Consider the following 22,743-nt stretch of genomic DNA (forward strand, 5'->3'; position numbering starts at 1 on the left):
TGGAGTCTCTGGTTTATGTGACCCTTTCTGTCTCTTGCGCTCATACTTTCCTTGTGTCTTTGGTGTACTTCATTCTCTGTTGCACCAGGTGGGTTGAGACCAATTGATGCACCTTAGATGGCCACTTGCTAGCTTCGAAGACCCCAAATGCCACTCACCAAAGTGGGATGTTTTCTTAATACACTTTGTTTTACCAGTCGACCTAGATGTCCCTGACACCATGGTCCCCAGACTCCTGCCCCTGCTACTCTGTCCCCTGAAGTGTTTGGTTGTATTCAGGAAACTTCTTAGATTTTGGTATAGTCCAGTTGTGCTAAGTTCCCCTGCATGGTGTGTTGACCGTCCCTTCACCTAAAATAATTCTTGTCTACTACCTAGTTAGTGAATACCCCTTTCCCTCCCTCCTCACCCTCATAACCATCAAAGAATGTTTTCTTCTGTGTTTAAACCTTTTCTTGAGTTCTTATAACAGTGGTCTCATACAATATCTGTCTTTTTGCGACTGACTAATTTCACTCAGTATAATGCCTTCCAGATTCATCCATGTTATGAGATGTTTCACGGATTCATCGTAGTTCTTTATCATTTTGTAGTATTCCATTGTGTGAATATACCATAATTTGTTTATCCATTCATTCATTGATGGGCATCTTGGTTGTTTCTATCTTTTTGAAGACAAGGCATTTTTTGTTAAATTTTATAAAGGAGGAAAATGAGGCTCAGAGAATTAATTTACCCAGATTTGCCAAGTTGGCCTGTATTCTCTTTACTTAGCAAATTCACTGCTTTTGATAAAAAAAGAAGCTAAGATTAGCACACACACACTCAGAAACTAAGGACAAACAAAATAGGAAATAAAAAAAGAAAAGGCAAGAACAAAATATACAAACAAGTGAGTTTTTAGAAGACTACATTCTAACCACTAATTTGTCATCTTGCACAGCTTATGAACTTCCAGAACTAGCTCTTGGTCCTTTTGTCAGTGTTACCATATTTCTAATACCCTTCCCAAGAAGTTCCATCTCTCTCCAACTCCCACATTTCTTTGACCTTGGGACAAATTCCCCTCCATTCTTTCAGTAGGCCACTTAATATCCATTCCTGAATTGCCACACATGAAGTGGTTAATGGACTGTCTAACCTGATAGTAACAATGTCCAAAGCCGAGTCTCTATTTCAGCACCATTTAGTGCTTCAGAGAGATCAACCAGCCACTTAGTGACAAGCTGATGATGACTTTGGACCTCTTCTACTTTGGAAGGAGCAGCGATTCATTTTGACTAGAATTGACACAAATTCCAGATAAAGGTTTACCTTCCCTACCTGTAGGGGCTTAGTCAGCACCACAATCCAAGGCCTATAAAGTGTTTGATACATCAGTACATTATATTACATAACATCACCTCAGACCAATGGAACTACTTTAGACTAAGGTGCAGTAGAAAAGGTGCAGTAGTGGGTGCATATTCATGGGACCCACTCATCCTAGCCCATACTGCATGGCCCAGATGTTGCTGATCCGACAGCACAATGGAAAACCTTTTGAAGATGCAACTGAAGGGCCAGCTCGCAGATAATATCCCGCAAGGATGGGATACCATTCTCAAGGATGTGGTAAACACTCTAAATCAATCACCATTTTTTGATATTAATCCCCAAATGGTAGAACATATGGGTCTGGGAACCAAGGGAAGGAAGTAGAAGTAGTCCCACTTAGCATTACTCCCAGGGGCTAATGGGGGGGGGAATTGTGCTTCCCATTCTGATAAACTTAGGCTCATGGGTCTAGAGGTGCTGTTTTTCAGAGGGGGAATGCTTTCACAAGGGGGCATCCTAACAGTCTCATTAACCTTTAAGATAGGTCCTACACACAAATCAGTTTGGGCTTCTTGTGGCAAGAGACTGGAAGCAAGAAGGAACCATCATACTGGCAGAGGTAATTGACTCAGATCACCAGCAGGTAGGGCTGCTGTTTAACAATGAGGGCAGGGAAGAATATGTCTGGCACCCAGGTGGTTCATAGAGCATTTCTTAGTGCTTCCTCCCTACTTTGAGAGTAAAAGGGGAAGTACAGCAGCCATGGCCTAAGCAGGGTGTGGTGAGCAGGAGTTCTGACACCTCAGAAATGAGTTTGTGTCACCCCACAAAGTGAGCCACACAGTTCAGTAGAGGTGTTAGCAAAGGTGGGGGAACTCTAGAATGGGTAGTAGAAAAGGGAAGACAATAGGGAGAAAATAGGTATCAGTTGTGGCCTCAAGACAAGCTGCAGTAGCAGTTGTGGTTCCCACTAACCCTTCTGTTGGAGGTCTCCCCCCAAGAGAGGATCTAACAGGACACTGGAGGGACTATTTACAGATGTGGGAAACTTATTATATGAAGAAAGTAGAGCCAAGTGGTACAACAGGTAGACACAGTAGATGCTACAGGTCATCACCTAGCTCCCCTGTCAGTACTAGATGCTCATTACCCCTGTTGCCTGGAGTATTGGCTGCTGATGGCTCACAGCTGAGTCCTTCTCTGGTTATGTTCCTTCTTCAGCCAAAGGGAGTTGTCTGGTCCAAGGTTAGTCATCCTCCCGCAGGCAAGTCACATATGATTAATGCGAAGGTTGTATTGTACATAGAGTTGTTATCAGTCGGAACCAACTTGAAGGCACTTAACAACAAAAACCCCTAAGGCTCAGCCCCTATTCCTTGACTTGTCACATCTATATAGATACCAGTTCTGAGTGTACTCTCCAGTAAAATTCCTACATGAAAACTTTCACGTCAGAATCTGTTTCCTGGAGAAATTGATATTACAAAGTTCGGAAGACATGGAGCTGAAAGTTGAACCAGATATGTCTGGCCCAAAGTCCATATCCTTTCCATTATATCTTCCTGTCTCCCATTAAGAATATTTTAAATTAATTTTCAAAACATTTTTTTCTATGCAGTAGACACAGTGATTTTTTTTTTTATGACTCAGAAGGCATTCTTCAGTGTTAAACAATATCTGCAATTATACTGCTATTAGAATATTAAACTAATGTATTCATATCTCTTTAAATCCAGACATTGACTGAAATAAACTACTGTATATATACATATACACACACACACATAAATATGTATACTCACATATAAATATATATACCCTCAATGAGATGGATTGACATAGTGGCTACAACAGTGGGCTCAAGCATAACAATGATTATGAGGATGGTCCAGTACTGGGCAGTGTTTTGTTCTATTGTACATGGGGCCGCTATGAGCAAGAATTAACTCAACGTCACCTAACAACACATATATAAACACATAATTTTGGCTGCTAACCAAAAGGTCAGCAGGTTGAATCTACCAGGTGCTTCTTGGAAACCCTATGGGGCAGTTCTAATCTGTCCTACAGGGTCCCTATGAGTTGGAATCGACTCAACAGCAAAGGGTTTGGTTTGGTTTTTTAAATGTACTATTTTTTTTTATGTACACATATATATATATGTATGTACATGCACACACACACACACACACACACATATATACCCTATAAAACATATCTCAAAACTAATTTCAAGGCTAGTTTGAACAAAATCCCTAATACTGTTAGCCTATTTTCAATGAAGAACATAATACTTTTAATCATGCCATTATCATGCCATTTTTAGGAAAAAGGATGCAAGGCTTCTCTGTTTTCGAAAACTTAAAAGATTAGTTACAGAACAAGAGCTTACATTTTCTACCATAAATGTTAGAATTTTATCAGGCATGAAATGTAGTCAGAATAATTTATAGTTCAGTAAAATATTACTTCAGGCAGACTTTACAATCACAACACAGACGTTACCTAACTCTATGCAGTTTAAAGAAAATGCAGTTAGGATTTTACGGTCAGCAAACTGTGCAACTCAGTGGTCACCATGTTTCTAGTCTGTTGTCTGGAAATCACTGAACCTCTTCACACTATTTCCAAAGAAATCCTGCAGTCATACATTCCTATACTTCACCCACCAACTCTTAATTCTAGAGCAAATAATTATACTTCTCTATTTAAATTTATATGGCATCACTGGTTTACTCATGTTATTCTACCACTATGTTGTATTAAGGGCTTAAATATGATAAATACAAAGGGTTAAGTAAAATTCCTCTGACAGAAAACTTAGACAAGAAATTTCCAAGAGATGCATCCTAACCTGGCCACCATGAGGTGGAAGATCATCGTTACACATTGAGAAGAGCGCATTTCACTTTACCTTTTTCTTTTCTTCAGTTGGTGAAGATTAGTTACACCATTTGGGGGAGGTTTACTGAGAAACTCTCATACATCTGAGGGATGCAGAAGATTTCAAATGGTGGTAACTGGGATAGGAGGCTCCGCACAGAAGCTGCATTATATATCCCATGTGCAGATTACTGTCAATAAACCAAAGCACGGGGCATATGAAACATTTCAAATGAAGCACAAAGTGAATGGATTGGACTTTCTGCCAAGAAGTAGTAGTTTTTGCATAGCACACTCTATTCATTGAACTCTGAGTCAAAGACTCTTACAAACTCCAGAATCACCATTATTAGACCACTGTTCATTGTAGAATTGTTCCCTGTTCATTGAAGAATTGTATACAGTCAGATCTGCTAAATTTATTCGCAGGTCATTCACTATTCTTTAACAGGAAAGACTGTGATCCATTAACATAGGAAGTTGTAAACTTCAGGAGGGCCCAATAGATATTTACATCAGTTCAATCGGGGTTGTAAAAGATAGGAAGATGTATCTGCAAGAAGCTTACTTTGGCTTATAATGCTACTACATCTGGTATTAGCAAGATGGCTTCTCAGTTTTTAGTGAGTATAAAATCCTTGGATTAAGGGAAGAGAGTTACTTTTTGCTGATGTCACCCAGTATTGCTGTAGTTGAGTGACTGCCAGTATGAATAGCAATATTATGTGCCACATTTAACATCACAATGGTACATACCAAAAAGGAGACAAACAAACAGAGAAAGATCCACATGTAAAGACACCAGGTTAACTCCTCTAACACAAAGTCTCTCTAGAACAGAGCATATCAGAGTGAAAAATGATGTTGTAATAATTTTATTTCAATTTTATTTTTTAAAGAAATTTTGAAGGAGCTGCTGTAGCATGGAGTAAATGAAACGATTTGGAGATTTGAAAGCTGCTCAGAAGAATTGCTGAGGTGGCACTTTCAAGGGAGGTAAGGCAGATTTGTTTCACGTTTGTTTGGTTGGGTCCTACTGACAGGGCAGGCAAATGTAGGCCAGATTAAATGATTTTATACCATGCTTTTCTACAACCCTAGTGAAGCAGAGCAGTGTGATAAAACAAAACAAAACAAACAAACAAACAAACACAACAGTGGATCAAGAAACAGGAGGCCAGGGTTTAGTCTATACTGTGCTCTGTGTTTGACTGGTTACCTGATTCTAGGCAATGTTTTTCCTTGGCTTTCTTGGCTTGGGTCACAAATTAACTCTCAGGAGAAAATCTAGGACTAGAAAGGTGTACAACTTGAGGTAGTGAAAATTATGGATAGCTGGAAGGGTAAATCCAAGCTGGAGTCCCTGAAGGGCAATCAGACAGAATATTTAGAAAGACCACACGTAATGGAAAGAAAAAGAATCACCAATATTTACTGGAACAAAATGTCAGAAACTGAACAAAATGGTATTAGGTTTGCGCAAGTGAGAAGATCCTGGAGATCATGTGGGACAGCAAGAAAAATGGAAATTGGGTTGTTTCTTTAGGGACACATGGTAGACTGTGTAATATGATGCTCAGGCAGACCTTAAACCCCATGAAAGATGGTTTATTTCTCCTTTCCTCATTATTAGGTATCCAGTGACAAGCACATTTATTGTTACATGTTAAATACTCAATAAATATCTTAGAATGCATGCATGAATACGTGAAATAAAATGGGCAGAATTGGATGGGACAAGGTCTCAAAGAACTGAGTGATGATGAATTTGATGAAGGTTTTCATTATTTTTTAAACAGTCCTTAATATCATTCAGTATTTTAAAGTAAGAAAGCAATATAATGAAGAAAATAAGATTCTGTGTTTAGTTCTAAAAACAAGAAACCAAAAAAAGGACTACTTAACACAGAACAGCTTACACAGGCATATGGAGCAGAAGTATGCATTCAAAAGACTTACGGCTTTTCGTTTGACTTTATTAATCAACAGGAAATATGATGTGCCTCCCACAAGCACTAATGTTATCTCGGGCTCTATTATTATGCCTGTAGTATAAAGAATCCCACCCAAAAAAAAACAAAAACAAAAATCGTTGCCATGGAGTCAATTCTGACTTATAAAAATATATATATATATATATATATATAGGACAGAGTAAAACTGACCCATAGGGTTTCCAAGGAGCAGATAGCAGCTGGTGTCTGAACCACTGTGCCATCAGGGCTCCAATAGTATAGAGAAGTAGGAAATAAACCTGCTTTACTTTTCAGTTGGCATGTCTAAGTGGAGAATTGCTTTCTTGTTTGGGATACCAGATTTTATGAGAGCTGCAAATACATGGAACACAATCTGGGGAGAAAGGCTAGGTTAGTGAAGAAACTAAACATGTTATAAGGAATGCCTGAAAGAACTGTACTTGATCAGAGGAGCCATGAGAGTTGTTTTGGAATATCTGAAGAGGTATAAAATTTTGGCTAGAGAGATTTGAAATAACATGGGGAAGACTAATACAAACTGTCCAAAGGTAGTTCATATTGTCTTAAGGGAGTGGATGGCAAATTGTTGTTGCTGTATTTTGGTTGTGTGCCTCACCCTTTATTTGCATACTGTCTATGACTGCTTTCCTGCTATAGCAGCATAAATAGTTGCTACAGAGAGGACAGAACCCACCAAGCCAAAAAAATTTACTCTCTGACCACTTACAGAAAAAGTTGACAATCCCTGCTTTAAAAGTCAGTCAATCAATCATTCATTTACTTATTCATTCACTTACCAAACAGGTTTCAAGCATATACAGTGTGTCTAAAATGTACCAGACACTAGCAATATACAGATAAGGCACAGTCTGAATATTATCAGCCTAGGTTCCAAATTTCACCAGACACAAGCTATGTGATTATTAACAGAGGACATTTTAGAGGGAAGTAAACTATAAAATTAATTACTGGACTAGACAACTTCACAGGTTTCTTTCAACTGCAAGATTCTTTAAAAGGGGAAGCCCCATGGGGAAAACAGGCTTGAAATACTGGTAAATGGAGACAGATGGAGAAGTAGGAGGTGAGGGTCCTCTAGGTATGGAGAAAAGTCAGAGTAAGCAATCAGAAAAGGAAGATCAATCAAGTTAATTAAGAATATAGGGTGGGGATAAAAAAGTACAAAGGAGGTATGTCTGGAAAGATAAGAGGCACAATATCCTGGAGGGCATTCTAGGTTACGCTTAACATTTTTCAGATTATTTTGTAGCCAACAGGAAGGTTGCTGTTGTTGTTAGGTGCCATTGAGCTCATTCCAACTCACAGTGACCCCATGTATAATAGATCGAAATGCTGCCCTGTCCTGTGCCATCCTCACAGTATTAGGTGTTTACACCCATTGTCGTAGCCACTGTGCCAATCCATCTCATTAAGGGTTGTCTTCCTTTTTGCTGACTGAAGTCTTTTAAAAATGGGGTAATATAATTAAAGTGAGGTTCTTTGACAGCAATATTGCAAAGATGGATTGGAGGCATCACAAAGAACAACTACAGTCTGAGCTTAAAATAAGAAGACCACGGAAAACTAAGCATTGGGTAGAAGGAGAGAAAGAGAAACAAATGTGTGCTTCACATGAATGAGACATCTTGGTTCCACAAAAACTCAGGCTAGTGAGAAGGAATAAGGAGCAGGTGCTGGGCGTGCCTAGGGAATAGAGTTTATAGTTCTTTCTCGGGGTCAGGGCATCTTCTATAAAGGGTCTAAGGGAGCATCATAAACTCAATTCTGATTTGAATTAGTATCAAAGGAAGTCCAACACTGGTGGGTAGAAAGGGGTATCATCCAGAACAGGATTCCTGACAGTGATTCAGGCTATATAGAAGGGTTTTGGACTCTCAAAAGGAAACCAACAACTTTATTAGTTTCTGACAGAGCAATAGTTGAGAAATAGGCTCCATTAAGTCTAGAAGGGAACTGTGCAACAAACCAAATTAAACAGAGATTCGATTGTAGTGTTTCGATTAAAAAAAAAAATGGTATAAATAGGGAAAGTTATCCGTGAGTGTGTGGGTGTCAATGGCAGCAAGAGTAATGTCAGGCCCCACTGGTTGGTGAGTTTGAGACTGTTAATATACTATGTATGTACATATGTATAATGTGAACTTAAGTACATGCACTATATATAATTTGGAACTGGGGGTGGCTTTATGTATTCAGGTAGCAGATCTCAGGGAATATAGACATTGCCCAGGAAATACAAATAGCTATTTTTGTGGGAAGTTTGAATGTGTTCTTTGCTCTTTGAGTTGGAGTGTACATGAATATATACATGTACATTTGAACATAGAAGACTATACTTGTGTCTGAATGGCCATCATCAAGAAGAAAAAAAGACAATCCCTTGAAAAAATGTCAGCTATGTATAATGTCTCTCCATTATTCTTATACCTACCTGTATGCTTAGTTTTAAATAGAAATCTCCACCCTCTACCCATGGTCTACTCAATTGTTTCTGATGGACATGTTTAGCTTAACATCTCTGATCCTCAGTTTCCTTATCTATAAAATGGAGATATTCTTACTTGTCTCACATGTTTATTTTCAGAATTCTTGAAGTAATATACAGATAGTACCTGGCACTTATTATACACAAAATAAATATCAGTTTCATTTCTTCTTTAATAATATTTCTGATTTTTAAGCTATTTTCACTGAGTTTATCATTGGTGACATACAAAATATGAAAGTAGTGTTAGACTATCTTAAATATCTAGAGTTAAGACAGGTACTCTCACATACAATGATTCACATGGCAAGATTCACGGGGGAAAAAAATCATTTGCTATATCTTTGTAGAATAATCTGATTGATAAAGTATTGATTAAATGAGTTAGCTACCTACAACACTGTATGGACTGTTAGTAGGTGATCATTACGTTAAGGGTGGAAATACTATTCATGGGAAGAGTTAGCTGAACACCAAGTGAACATATTTTATACTTCCTGTACATCAGCAATATTTAGAGGAAAGACTTAAATCTCAGCGGGCTCATTCACATGCAATCTGCAGCTCCTTAACACCTGAAATTCTCAGGTAGGAATAGTATAATTAAGTTCTACAGGCCATAGAGTACACTTCAATGGAAAGCACTAAGTATAGTGGTTAAGAATACTTGCTCTTCAACTTGCTGTGCAATCTTTGGCAAGTTACTTGACCTCTGTGTCTCATTTTCCTTATCTGTAAAATGGGGATAGTAATAAACAGTATAAACCTCACTGGGCTGTGGTGAGGATTAAATGAGACAATGAAGTTAAAGTGCTTGAAACATTGGAATAAATAAATTCTTACTATCATTATTTATTCCCATCTTTTTTCAGACAGGATTTGTGGAGATTTACAACATACAATACACACCTGACAACAAAAGCAAAGAAAAAAAGAATAAGACTCCTACAGCATAAGCTGGTAATTGTCAGATAGGGTCTTCCATGCTGTATTAGGGCTGATTTTTCTCAAGTCCAAACTTAAACTCTGTCACCTGGTTAAAATCCTTCATTTATACCTCATCACCATAGGATGAAGGTTATTCATGCTAGAATGCAAGGCCCTTCATGGGGTGGCCTCTGCTCACCTCCCAAGCAGCACTGATCCTTTCATTTGTAAAGCTGAAATACTCTAGATCCTCAATCTTTTTTTCTGCATAAGCATAAGATCCTTGATTTCTACTCTGCCTCTTGTCTTAATCCCTAACTACTTCCCTACCTAGAATGCTTTTTCCTCCCTTCCTTAATCTCCCAATAATGATCACTCAGTATGGGAGAGGCTTAAGAAAGGGAGTCTGTGCCCTGGTTGAAAGAAAGAAGTCTCCCAAACTAGGCCAATATGGTCAAGACAGTAGAGACTACTGGCAAGACCTGCAAATTCCAGAGAGTGGAAGTCAAGCTCCTCAGAGCATTCCCTCCTGGGAAGCAGAAAGTCCACATGGACAATTTCCCAGCGCATGAAGCTATAATATGGTCACTTGAGGTCAGGAACTCGGAAGTGAGTGAAGAGGAGTTTGTTACCTCCAAGCACCAACCACTAAATTAATGTTGATTTATGCTAGTGACATTTATTAATGTAATTCTCTGTAAGAGCATCTGTACAATATTTCAGGTATTCCCATGGGCACTTGGAGAGGGAATAAGTCGACCAGATAATATTGTGTGAAATTAATTAGACAGGGAATTTGATATAAGAAAGCTCCTAGTTGGAAGATACATCTGTTTTGTATAGTCATTTTTTCTACCTCACGTGCACTGTTTAGGTTGCTGAGAATTCAGTAGTAAAAGACTTTGGGGTAAAGAAAAACAAATCCTATGATCCTGTGTTAACGCAGAAAATAGGCGATAAATTTGAGAGCAGGATTACATCTATAAAAGCCCTTATATATATGTTAAACCATTCACTACGGGAAAACATTATGAAATCTAACATGAGTGAAATTTATAAAACTGAAACTTTACAAATATTAGTAGTAGAATACTGTACTAGATAATTTTTCTTCTTTTTTAAATTGAACTTTAGATGAAGGTTTACAGAACAAACTAGCTTCTCATCAAACAGTACACACATTGTTGTATGACATTGGTTAACAACCCCACAACATGTCAGCACTCTCCCTTCTCAACCCTGGGTTCCCTATTCCCAGCTGTCCTGTTCCCTCCTACCTTCCAGTCCCTGCCCCAGGGATGGTGCACCCCTTTAGTCTTGTTTTGTCCCATGGGACTGTTCAATCTTTGGCTTAAGGGTGAACTTCAGGAGTGGCTTCATTACTGAGCTGAAAGGGTGTCTGGGGGCTATACTTTCAGGGTTTCTCCAGTCTCTGTCAGGCCAGGAAGTCTGGTCTTTCTTTTTGAGTTGGAATTTTGTTCTACATTTTTCTCCAGCTCTGTCTGGTACCCTCTATTGTGATCCCTGTCAGAGCAGTCAGTGGTGGTAGCTGAGCACTATATAGTTGTGCTCGATTCAGTCTGGTGGGGGCCGTGGTAGATGTGGTCCATTAGTCCTTCGAACTAATCTTTCCCTTACGTCTTTAGTTTTCTTCATTATTCCTTGCTCCCACAGGGGTGAGACCAGTGAAGTATCCTAGATCGCCACTCACAGGCTTTTAAGGCCCCAAACACTACTCACCAAAGTAGAATGTAGAACATATTCTCTATAAACTCTGTATGCCAATTGAGCTAGGGGTTCCCTGAGACCATGGTCCCCACAGCACTAAGCCCAGCAATTCAGTCCCTCAGGTCCATGTGTCTATGGAGCTACCATGGGCTTGCATTGTACAGGTGGTGCTGGCTTCCCCAGTATTGTTTACTGTCTTACCCTTCACCAAAGTTACTACTTATCTATTGTCTATTAGGTGTTTTTTCATCTCCACCTCTCTCCTCCCTCATAACCATCAAATATTGTTTTTTTTTTTTTTTTGTATGTATACCTTTTCATGAGTTTTTACAGTAATGGTCTTATACAATATTTGTCCTTTTGTGACTCACTTATTTCACTCAGCATAATGTCCTTCAGATGCATCCATGTTATGAGGTGCTTCACAGATTCATCATTGTTCTTTAGCGTTGCCTAATACTCCATAGTGTGTATGTGCCACAGTTTATCTATTCATCTGTTGATGGGCATCTAGGTTGTCTCCATCTTTTTGCTATTGTGAACAATGATGCAATGAACATGGGTGTACATATATCTATTCGTGTGATGACTCTTGTTTCTCTAGGATATATTCCTAGGTGTGGGACTGCTGGATCAAATGGTATTTCTATTTCTAGCTTTCTAAGGAAGTGCCATATCATTTTCCAAAAAGGTTGTATCATTTTGCATTCCCACCAGCAGTGCATAAGAGTTCTGATCTCCCCGATCCTCTCCAACATGTGTTATTTTCTGTTTTACTGATTTGTGCCAGTAATGCTGGGGTGAGATGGTATCTCATCGTGATTTTGATTTGCATTTCTCTGATGGCTAGAGATGATGAGCATTTCCTCATGTGTCTGTTGGCCGCTTGAATGTCTTCTTTGGTGAAGTGTCTGTTCATTTCCTTTGCCCATTTTTTAATTGGATTGTTTATCTTTTTTATAACTAGACAATTTTAAAACTGTATTTAAAACCGCTAATTATTTAATTAGCAAATTTTTAGTAATGTAATAAACAAACTAACCACTCAAAACAAAAGCCAGGCAATTGACAACGTGTACCTCTTCAACCCCAAATATATGTTCCTCCTCAACCTACCTCCTCCAGCAACCATTCTGAATGCAATATTCATTCCCTTCTTTTTGTTTTATGTAGTCTTACTGCAGCTGTAAGTTTTCATATAAAAGGTATATATATACATATATATGTTCATGCACATGCATGACATATTTAACTTTAAAAAGGTAATTATGTTGTATGAAATCATTTGAGTTTTTTCCCCCAGTTAATATTTTAAGGTAGTTATTGATATATCTGGACCTGTTTCTACATTTTATTTGAATTTGATCCTCTTTTCTGTACTTCTTCATGTAATCCTTTCCCTTTATTTATTTATTTATTTTTAAAACAAGCATTTAGCTCATATCACTTCCATTAAATTCCATTCCTCAAACATACTTCCTATCATGTTGGTATTATCCTAGACTTTTAATTCTGCATTAGTTTAAATACCTTTCCTGCTTTTATTTGCTTTCAGCAATTTTTAAAGAACATTTTTTAATGGGGAAATTAATCACTTTTAAAACTAAGTCTTGCAACATCTGGGATTTATCTTTTTTTTTTTTTTTTTTTTTTAATTGTACTTTAGGTGAAGGTTTATGGAACAAACTTTTCATTAAACAGTACACATATTGTTTTATGTCATTGGTTAACAACCCCATGGCATGTCAACACTCCCTTTTTGACCTTGGGTTCCCTATTACCAGCTTTTCTATTCCCTCCTGCCTTCCAGTCCTTGCCCCTGGGCTGGTGTGCCCTTTTAGTCTCATATTTGTCCATTTTCTTATTTAAATATTTTATTCAAATTATTTTCAGTGTGGGTCTTTGGCAAAGCTCCAGAGGTCTTGTATGATGAAAAATACCATGTCCTCACAATTAAATAGCAGTTATTTAATTAGCTGGGTATCAAATTCTAGAAAATCTTTCAATATCCTAAAAACAGCACTTAGAAGAAGTACAATCTGAATGCTCCTTAGAAGCAAGGATGGTGAGATTGCGTCTTACATACTTTGGACATGTTGTCAGGAGGGATCAGTCCCTGGAGAAGGACATCATGCTTGGTAAAGTCCAGGGTCAGAGGAAAAGAGGCAGAGCCTCAATGAGATGGATTGACACAGTGGCTGCAGCAATGGGCTCAAGCATAACAAGGATTGTGAGCATGGCACAGGACCCGGCAGTGTTTTGTTCTGTGGTATGGGGGGGTCACTATGAATCGGAACTGGCTCAATGGCACCTAACAACAACAACCTTTTTCTTGCTTCCAATGTTGCAGCTGAAAAATATGATGTTGGTCTGATTCTTTTTTCTTTGCATATGATCTATTTCCTCCTATTTATTTTTTCTTTCATTCAATATTCAGTAAATTCAATATTGACCGAATGCCTACTACAAGTGATGCACCAAGTTATGCACCAGCATAAACAGTGAACAACTCAGCAATAGATCCAAATTCTTGGAGGCTACTCTCTGGTGGAAAAGAATACTTAATGCATGCGAGATGATGTTTCTAAGGCAGATTTTAAGGAAGGAAGTGATGCCTTCCTTCTTTTCCCTAAAAGGAGCCCTAGTGGCCCAGTGGTTAACAGCTCAACTGCTAACCGAAAGCTCAGCAGTTTGAATCCATCAGCTGCTCCTTAGAAACCATATGGGGCAGTTCCACTTTGTCCTATAGGGTTGCTATGGAATCAACTTGGAATCAACTCGACAGCAGTGCTTTTGTTTTTGTTTTTCTAGGAGATCCAGTTCTTAGAATCTCTACTCCTAAACCATCTACTTCAACTGATTTCATACTCCCAACTCCAAGCTCCCTCCACTTTGTAATTAACCTCACCTGAAATAATTTAAAATTCACTTGATTTACCTAAATTGACCTTGACTAGACCTCCTTCTCTCACAGCTGCTGAAGTTATACAGAAGTAAATTCACATGCAGGTCAATTTTATGTAAGAAGAATTAAAAAATAAGGGGGAGGGGCATAGCTGGCTGTATTTGACTTCATGACTATACTCTGAATTAAGAAACTTAGAGAAGGTGCAAATACTACTGTTTCACAACACTGTTTCCCTCTTTCTAGGCAAATACGATCAGGCTTTGTGGTTGGAAAGAAGCTACGTGCAGCTTAGAGAAAATTATGAAGCAGAAGGAAACGAAGTGAACAAACGATAAATATTGAAAATAAAATCCTGCCCTGGAAGTCTCAAATGTACTAAATCCTTGGTGAGTTGTGTTTCTTCCCCTATAAAGCAGGATATGATCATAGATAACTGTATGTGTATGTGTTTCATTAGCATATTTTTCTGGATAACTGCAAATAGATTTAGCCACAGATTCTGAGAAGCCAAAAGAAAATGGACCCAGGGAGAAAAGAGGATGGCAGTTTGGATTTATTAGGGAAACATGCATATCCTTGGCAACTGTGCAGACTTTATTTTTAATGAAATAACACAATTCAATATATATCTTCTTACAGGACATCATTAATAACATACTACAGTTCCGGGCCTTCTGGGAACTCAAACACGATAGCAGCAGATAATTGCCTTTGAGAGGAATATCAACAAGCATGAAGTGGTTGAAGTATCTTTTCTTTTAACTAGGTTAGACTTTAATATTGTAAGAATCACTTGCTAGGAAAGATTTTACCTGGTACATTGTAGCTCTCTTTTAAAGGCAAAGGATGTTTTTATAGAGATGGAGAATTGCTTAAGTTTATCCTGCTGAATCTGTCTGTTCCCTTTGGCACTGATGTGCACATGACAGAGCAGAGTTTTCTAGTTAGCACCTTCGTTTGCTACTAAAAGACACTATCTGAGAACGAGGGACTCATATATGTATGTGTATATTTATTCCATTTTCTTGTCCGATGTTTCCCTAAAACTGCCCAGGCCTTCTTCCTATTGATAGTTATTGAAAAATATATTTTAAATAATTGTGAAGGAAAATCGGATGAACCTACAACCCAATGCACAACTTTAAAGCTGAAGGAAACTGTTTCCGTAAGAGATGACAGGGTATATAAGCTAGGGGGGAAAAAAAAACAGTGTCTTCAAATGTTAAAAAGGAAATACTTTAATAGTCTTTTGGGAACAATTGTAGCTGGTCCCTTTGAATAACAGGGCAGTACTTTGTGAGGAACATGAGAATTTCTGTCACATATTCTTTAATATGGACTCTTTATAAAGTGGCAATTTCTTAGACTAATTCATGAGCATGAATAGGTAAAATCATTAACAAAATAATTACTTTGATTTCAAGAAAGATAAACGGAAACATGACGTTTTCATATTTTATGTGAGAATAAGGAGAGGATCCCTGGTGGCAATGATTAAGCTCTTGGCTGCTAACCAAAAAGTTGGTGGTTCAACCACCCAGCAGCTCTGTGGGAGAAAGATCTGGTGATCTGCTCCTGTAAAGATTACAGTTTAGTAAACCCTATGGGGCAGCTCTACTCTGTCACATGGGGTCGCTATGAGTCAAAATCGACTCTGCGGCACACAACCACACACCCAGGCAAGCTGCACTGTACTGGGGATCCAAGGATGAAAATGAATCTTTAATAAATAAATCTTATTTTGTATTAAAACTACAATTATGGGCCTATGAAACAACACCCTGGCTATTATTATCTTCAGTTGATGAAAATATTCTCATTTTTAATTAGAACTCACTTGGCAATATGTATGAGGGAAGGGAGGCTTATTGTTTGAGATAAAGTCATGCTACACATTCAATACGTTTTGGAGAAAGGGTCTGGAGTCTGACACTCCTGGATCTGTTTGTGCCATTCACTAGTATTCTGCCAATTTATGAGTCATACAATCTTTCTGAGCTGTGATTTCCACATTTGTAGAGTGGAGATAATAATAGTTGTAGCCTCATAGGGATGATGTAAGGTTAAAAGGTTTGTCAATAAGGCTTTATGTTGTCTGAAGAGAGGAAACAAACGCCTACCAGTGCGATAGATTAAACATAAAGTTCTGTATCAGATAAACCTGAGTTCAAATCTTAGTCCTATTATGTGCAAGAACATGGTCAAGTTAATTAGCATCTTCTTGCTTCTACTTCCTCATCTATAAAATAGGAATAATAATTGTTACTTGTATGATTGATGTGAAACAAGTTAAGTCTGTAAAATGCCCAGACAGGGACTGCTACCTAGTGTTGTTGGTAGGTGCCATCATTGTTATGCTTGAACCTATAATTGCAGCCACTGTGTCAATCCATCTTGACCCTCTATTTTACAGTGATGTCCTTTCCCAGGGACTGATCCCTCCTGATAACATGTTCGAAGTATGTGAGACATAGTCTTGTTATCCTTGCTTCTAAGGAACATTCTGGTTGTACTTCCTCCAAGACAGATTTGTTTGTTCTTTTGTCTACCTAGTAGCAGCTCAATAAATTAAGCTACCAGTACTACTGTCATTACTACTATTAAGTGCCCATTGTATAAACTGTATTAGCTGAGGTGCTTGACATGTATTGATTTGAGACAACTTAAAAAGCAGCCACAGATATGCCTAATCTATTTAAATTCTTCAAACCTGTGTTCTAAACACATAAATTTGGGAATAGAGTACAAAATTCTATAATGAGTTATTTTTCTATTAAATCAGAGTAGAATAACTATCCACACAGTTGGTTACAACTGTATTCAAAGGGAACAATGTGAAGTTGACTATTAAAATTTGAATGAGTAATTTATCAAGTTATTTTTTCAAGTCTAGATGTAGGGAGTACTACACCACATCCAAAGGCAAGGCTATAGATGGTGTGAAAGGGAAATATATTATTAGAAACAATCTTTATTCTTAAGATAACCTTGTGAGAAAGGTATTTTACTGATGAGGCTCTCAGGAAGAGCTTCTCAGACAGGTTAACACTCAGCCTGATGACAAACAGCCGGGAAGCAGATGAACTAATATTTGAACTCAAGACAGTCTACTCCAATGTTTACCTTTTTTGAACAAATTTTTTATGTATTATTTATTATCATGCATGATACACCTACTATGTGAGAAGAATTCTTTTAGGCAGTGGGGACACAACAATGAACAAAGTACAAACATCATTGACATCACAGAGCTCGCATTCTAGAATAACAAGACTGATATTTGGTAGACAGCTCTTTATTATCTCACTGAGTTCTTATAGTACCCTGGGAGTTGCACAGAGCAGATACCATTATCTGCGTTTCATGAACAAGGAAACTGAGGCTGAAATGTGGTTACTAGGCTTGTGAACAGAACAACCAGTACTGAAGTCTACATCTTCTGACTCTATATCTGGTGTTTTGGCAATCATGCCAAATCAATGAAAACTTCAAATTTTATTCTTAAGATTGGGGAGGTGGTGGTTAGATTAACATCAGGCAATAGGATGAAATACTAGGCAAGACGAAACATTCATCCTTAAAATGGGGGTGGGGTGGGGGTGTTAGTAACAAAAGGCAGATAAGTCACTGTAGAGTAGAAGGCAAGGCAAGACCTACAGTGAGATGCTGTCAGTTCCCCACCTATATCCCCATCTGGCTTTACCACTGTGGGTCTCTTCAGCCTGACTTCCAACTTCCAGTAACTCCATCTCTTTGTTCAATTGTTCTCTTTAGAGCTTGCTCTGTCCCTGTAGATCAGGGGCAGGCCAGAAGTGCCAAAGAATTAACATCCATTCCATTTACCCACCACCCACACCCTCCTGCAAATAGTCATGAAGAAAAGACAAATGGGAGTTGATATATAAATGTCCTTTGCTTGTTTGGTGGGTTAGCCTGAGAAAAGGGTTATACACTGGCTGCCAGAGTTCCCCAATGGAATTCAGCTTCAGTTACCCAAAGTGGTAAGTTAGTTGACATCATATCCTTTACCACCTCATTTCTCTTCCCTGTCTCACTTCCCAAACCCCTACCAGTGGTTCTTGGGATCAACTCCCAATTAAACTCCCTACAGTGGAATCGTTGCACCACAGTCTCTGTCTAGAGCAATGAGAAACTAAGATATCCATTGTTCACCAAAGGAGGGTGCTCAGTCAGTAGCCTTAGAATTAATGGGTTAGTATCAAAGCCACATCTAATACAGCTAAAAATCTGTTGTCAACAGTGTGCTTCACTATACGTAAAGCCTATAAACAAGTTTGCTGAGCCTTTTTTCCATTTGAGAACTTCACTGTCAGTACTCCCTAATTTTATATGCCCTCAGGGATATGAAAATTAGTTTCTACTCACAAATCAAATGGGGATTATTTTCCCTGTAACCCAAACAGAATCAGACCAGAGTGAAGAATATACCACCTCCTTCTTTCTCTACTGCCCTCACCTCCAATTTTCCCTTTCTCCTCTACTCCTTTCTTCTCCCTTCCCATTTTCTCCTCTCATTCTTTTTTTCCTTTGCTTCCTGCCTCTTTTCCTCCCTATCATCCTTCCTTCCTTCAGTAATAATAATCTTATCTAAACCATAGTCTTTTTCAAAAAATATGTTTCTTTAGTTAAGAAGGTAGGCAGATAATACAAACCCATTAATGCATTGCTGTCAAGTTGACTTCAACTCATAGTGACCGTATAGGACAGAGTAGAACTGCCCCATAGAGTTTCCAAGGAGTACCTGGTGGATTCAAACTGCTGACCCTTTGGTTAAAAGCTGTAGCACTTAACCACTATGCCACCAGGGTTTCCAGGCAGATACAAGGGAACTGATTAATATCATCTCTTCTCCCTACATGTTTTTTTTTTGTTTGTTTTCTAAACCTCTCAGAAGATTTATGAGGGTAAGTAGAAGTACTATGTAAGAAAATAATAATATCACTATTGAGCTGTACCTAGAGCTCTTTTTTATTACCCAATACTATCCTCATAGATTCTTATTAAGAAAGAAAATCCTCTGTGAAGGAAATAATCCATTTCATTTTCCAAATGAGCACAGTGCAGCTAACAGAAAGAACAGTATTAACAATAGAATTCCCAGTCGTAACTCCTTTCATTTCCTTCTTTAGTAAAATGAACACAGGTAGAGACTACATTAATTCCATTACGAGGTGGAAGAACTAAACTCACCCCGTGTTTCTGTATTTGACTCTGTTCTATTTAGCATGAGGCTGTAGCTCTTTCATCCATTATATTATCACAGCTGAAACAACCACCTACCTTGACACTTGGGGATGGAACTTAGACGTTCCAATTTTACGAAAACACACAGAACCATTGTCATAGAAAGCAAAATTAACATGTACTTCCCATGGAATCTGTTGGAAAGTAAGTTCCAACCCATTGTCGCAACAGCTACCAGTCCATGTTTGGAAAAAAAAAAAACAGATGAAAACTCTTTCAGCTCATCCTTCAAAGTAAGCTCTATGACCACAAAATGGAACAAATCAATGCTTATGTGGCCAAAGCCACTTCTTGGCAATGAATTATATCACTGCATACAGTATATTTCCAAAAAAAAAAAAAAAATTAAACTGCAACAGTGAGGCAGAGATATAGAGGTAAAGGTATACCTAAAATAATAACAGGGAAACTAAATTTAGGTCCTTGACACTCAAAGTGGAGAGCCTGGTCTTCTGGTGAGAGGCGGGGCAAATGGCAGGACGATGCTGGTGTCTCCCCTGGAGTTTAACTCAGTGGTAAGTAATTTAAAGTATTATTTATATATGTAAACCAACATAGATATGGTGTCAAGTTGAAGGCAAAATTTTCATAACTTCCTGAGATAAAACATGAGCATTCAGATAAGTTTTATGATTGTAGGCTGTTGCCCAGACCTCTGCAGAAAAAGTTCACATTCCTCTGGTATTACAGAGACCTCTTTGGAAAGGTCCAAAAGCCACTTATTGAGCCAAGTTATTAGTTTTTGCAGGAATTACAGCAAACCTTTCCTCTTTGCATGTAAAAAAAAAAAAAAAAAATTAAATTTTTTTATTTGGTTCTTTGGTCTTCAATATTTAGATTTTTTTTTTTTTTTTGGTAAAGCCAGAAATGTGCCTTACAGCAAATTCCTACCCATTAATATCGGCTTAAAAAATTAGCAAAACTGGAGTGTCCTTTGAGCAGTGGGACATTGGAGAGAGGGCCAGTGAACTACCATAATTCATACTGAGACCTGGGTTACATGGCAGAAGACCGAGGGTCCCACCCAACTAGATTCATGGAAGTTCACTCTGGGACTCACTTTCCTTTCTGCAAAATGAGGCAGATTGACTATTTAACAGACACTTGTATAGAAATTATCAAGTGTCAGGGGCTGTTCTAAGCATTTATATGTATTGACTCATTTTATCTTTATACATATGGGATAGATACAATTATTAATAACTTACAAATGAGAAAACCAAGGCACACAGAGATTGTAAAATGTTCAAGTTCACATAGCCCATTCAGTGGCAGAGCCATATGCTATGCTATTTCTTCAAAATTATTCAAGCTAATAACTAATTCTATATAGGGTTAAAAAGACGGAAGAGTCAAAATGGCTGTTAGGTTTTGGCTTGGCTGAATTTGGTACAAGGAGGTGCCATCAAACGAGAGACACAATTATCCTTGCAGTCCCCTGGTGGAGCAGGTTTATTTTTATTCATCCGTACTCTAGATGTACTTTGGGCTTTTTTGTTACAGTTTCTACATTTGACAGGGAATAGCTTTGTCTCCTCTCTCCTGCACTTGGCGAGGCTTTGAAACCAAAGTTCAAACTCACTCAGTTGAGGAAAATGACCCCAGATAAAAGGGCTCTGGATTCCCCCTGTCATTCCTGCTTTGACCGTGGGCTCCTAGGTATTCCATGCTAAATTGCTAGCTCATAATTGCATTTAAAAATAACCGTTTTAGATTTTTCCAGCTTTTTAAAACAATGGTAAACAGGAAGGGCAGTCAGGATATATAGTCTACAATCCTGCCAGAAACGTAAATGCAAGATTTTTTTCTTTTTTTTTTAATGGTAAACCCATGTTTAGACAGGCACTTACATTTCTGGTCTGAATTTGAAATGTTAAAATATTTTTGAAAGAATTTCAGCAATAAAATATAGAAATATATAAACCAAACCAAACTAAACCATACTGACTCATAGTAACCCTATAGAACAGAGTAGAACTGTCCCACAGAGTTTCCAAGGAGCACCTGGTAGATTCGAATTGCCAACCTTTCGGTTAGCAGCCATAGCTCTTAACTACAATGCCACCAGTGTTTCCATTAACATATACATGCTTTTTATTTAACCAATAATTTTACTTTTGTAAATCAATTATAATGAAAAAAAGCCCTAAATGATGTATACAAAAAGTCTTTATACAGTAACATGTTCATGAAGGATTATTTATAATAGAAATCACTAGAAACAACTAAATGGTCAACAAGTGGCCATTAATCAATTTATTATACAAATGTGTATATATGTATATATAATAAAATGCTGCTGTAAACTTATTTTCACATGGCATAAAATAATATCAGCAATGACCTAAACAAAACCATACTTCAGTTAGAGCTTAGTTTACCAAATTGAAACAAATGCTTTATGGCCCAACAAAAGCACTCAGTTTAATTTTGTAGCATTATTTTGTTGGAAGCAGGTGGCAGTGGCAAGTCTATCCATGTACACATAATGAAGCTGGACTTCAGGGAAAGACTGGGGTGGCTAAAACAGGCAGAACTGCTTTAGTGTGACCCTCTGGCACCATAAAGACCAGGCTTAAGATACAATCATATCTTTGGACTACAGCTTGTTTTGTGAAGAGAATTTATTTGGAGTCAGAAGACCTGGATCCAAGCGCCAGCTCTACCTTTTACCATCTGTGTGAGCTTGTACAATTTGTGGATTTTTCTGAATTTCAGTTGCAGCGCTGTGCTGGCACTGGTTCATACAGGCTTGTAAGAGTCAATTGTGAAGATCCCTTCCCAGCCCAGTACTCAGCGATGTCACATCAGTGACTTGAAATTGGAACAGTAGGTGCTGATTGGAAATCAGGAAACTACAAGCCAGAGCTCTGCTACCTTCCTGCCAACAATCTGAAGAGCAAGTTGTACTAACAGTACACCACTGATTTAAAAAATGGGTTGTTGAAGAATCGAGGGATATAAGACTAAAGAATTTAAAAGTGCCTTGTAAAAACATAACATGTGTTGTAGGGTATTGTTAATAATAACATCCTATGCATTTTTTTCTTTAAGCATAGAGTCTCGATAGCACAAAACATGGACAAATAACTATGAAACATATCCTTTACTTAAAATAGAAGAAAAAGAGTTGAGAACAAAGGATGATTATTAGTTGCTATCAGGTTGATTTGGACTTAAATGAACTCATGTGTACAGAGTAGAAATGCTTCACTGGGTTTTCAAGGCTGTAA

Source organism: Elephas maximus, chromosome 9 (assembly GCF_024166365.1).
Source record: "Elephas maximus indicus isolate mEleMax1 chromosome 9, mEleMax1 primary haplotype, whole genome shotgun sequence".
Classification (NCBI taxonomy): domain Eukaryota; kingdom Metazoa; phylum Chordata; class Mammalia; order Proboscidea; family Elephantidae; genus Elephas; species Elephas maximus.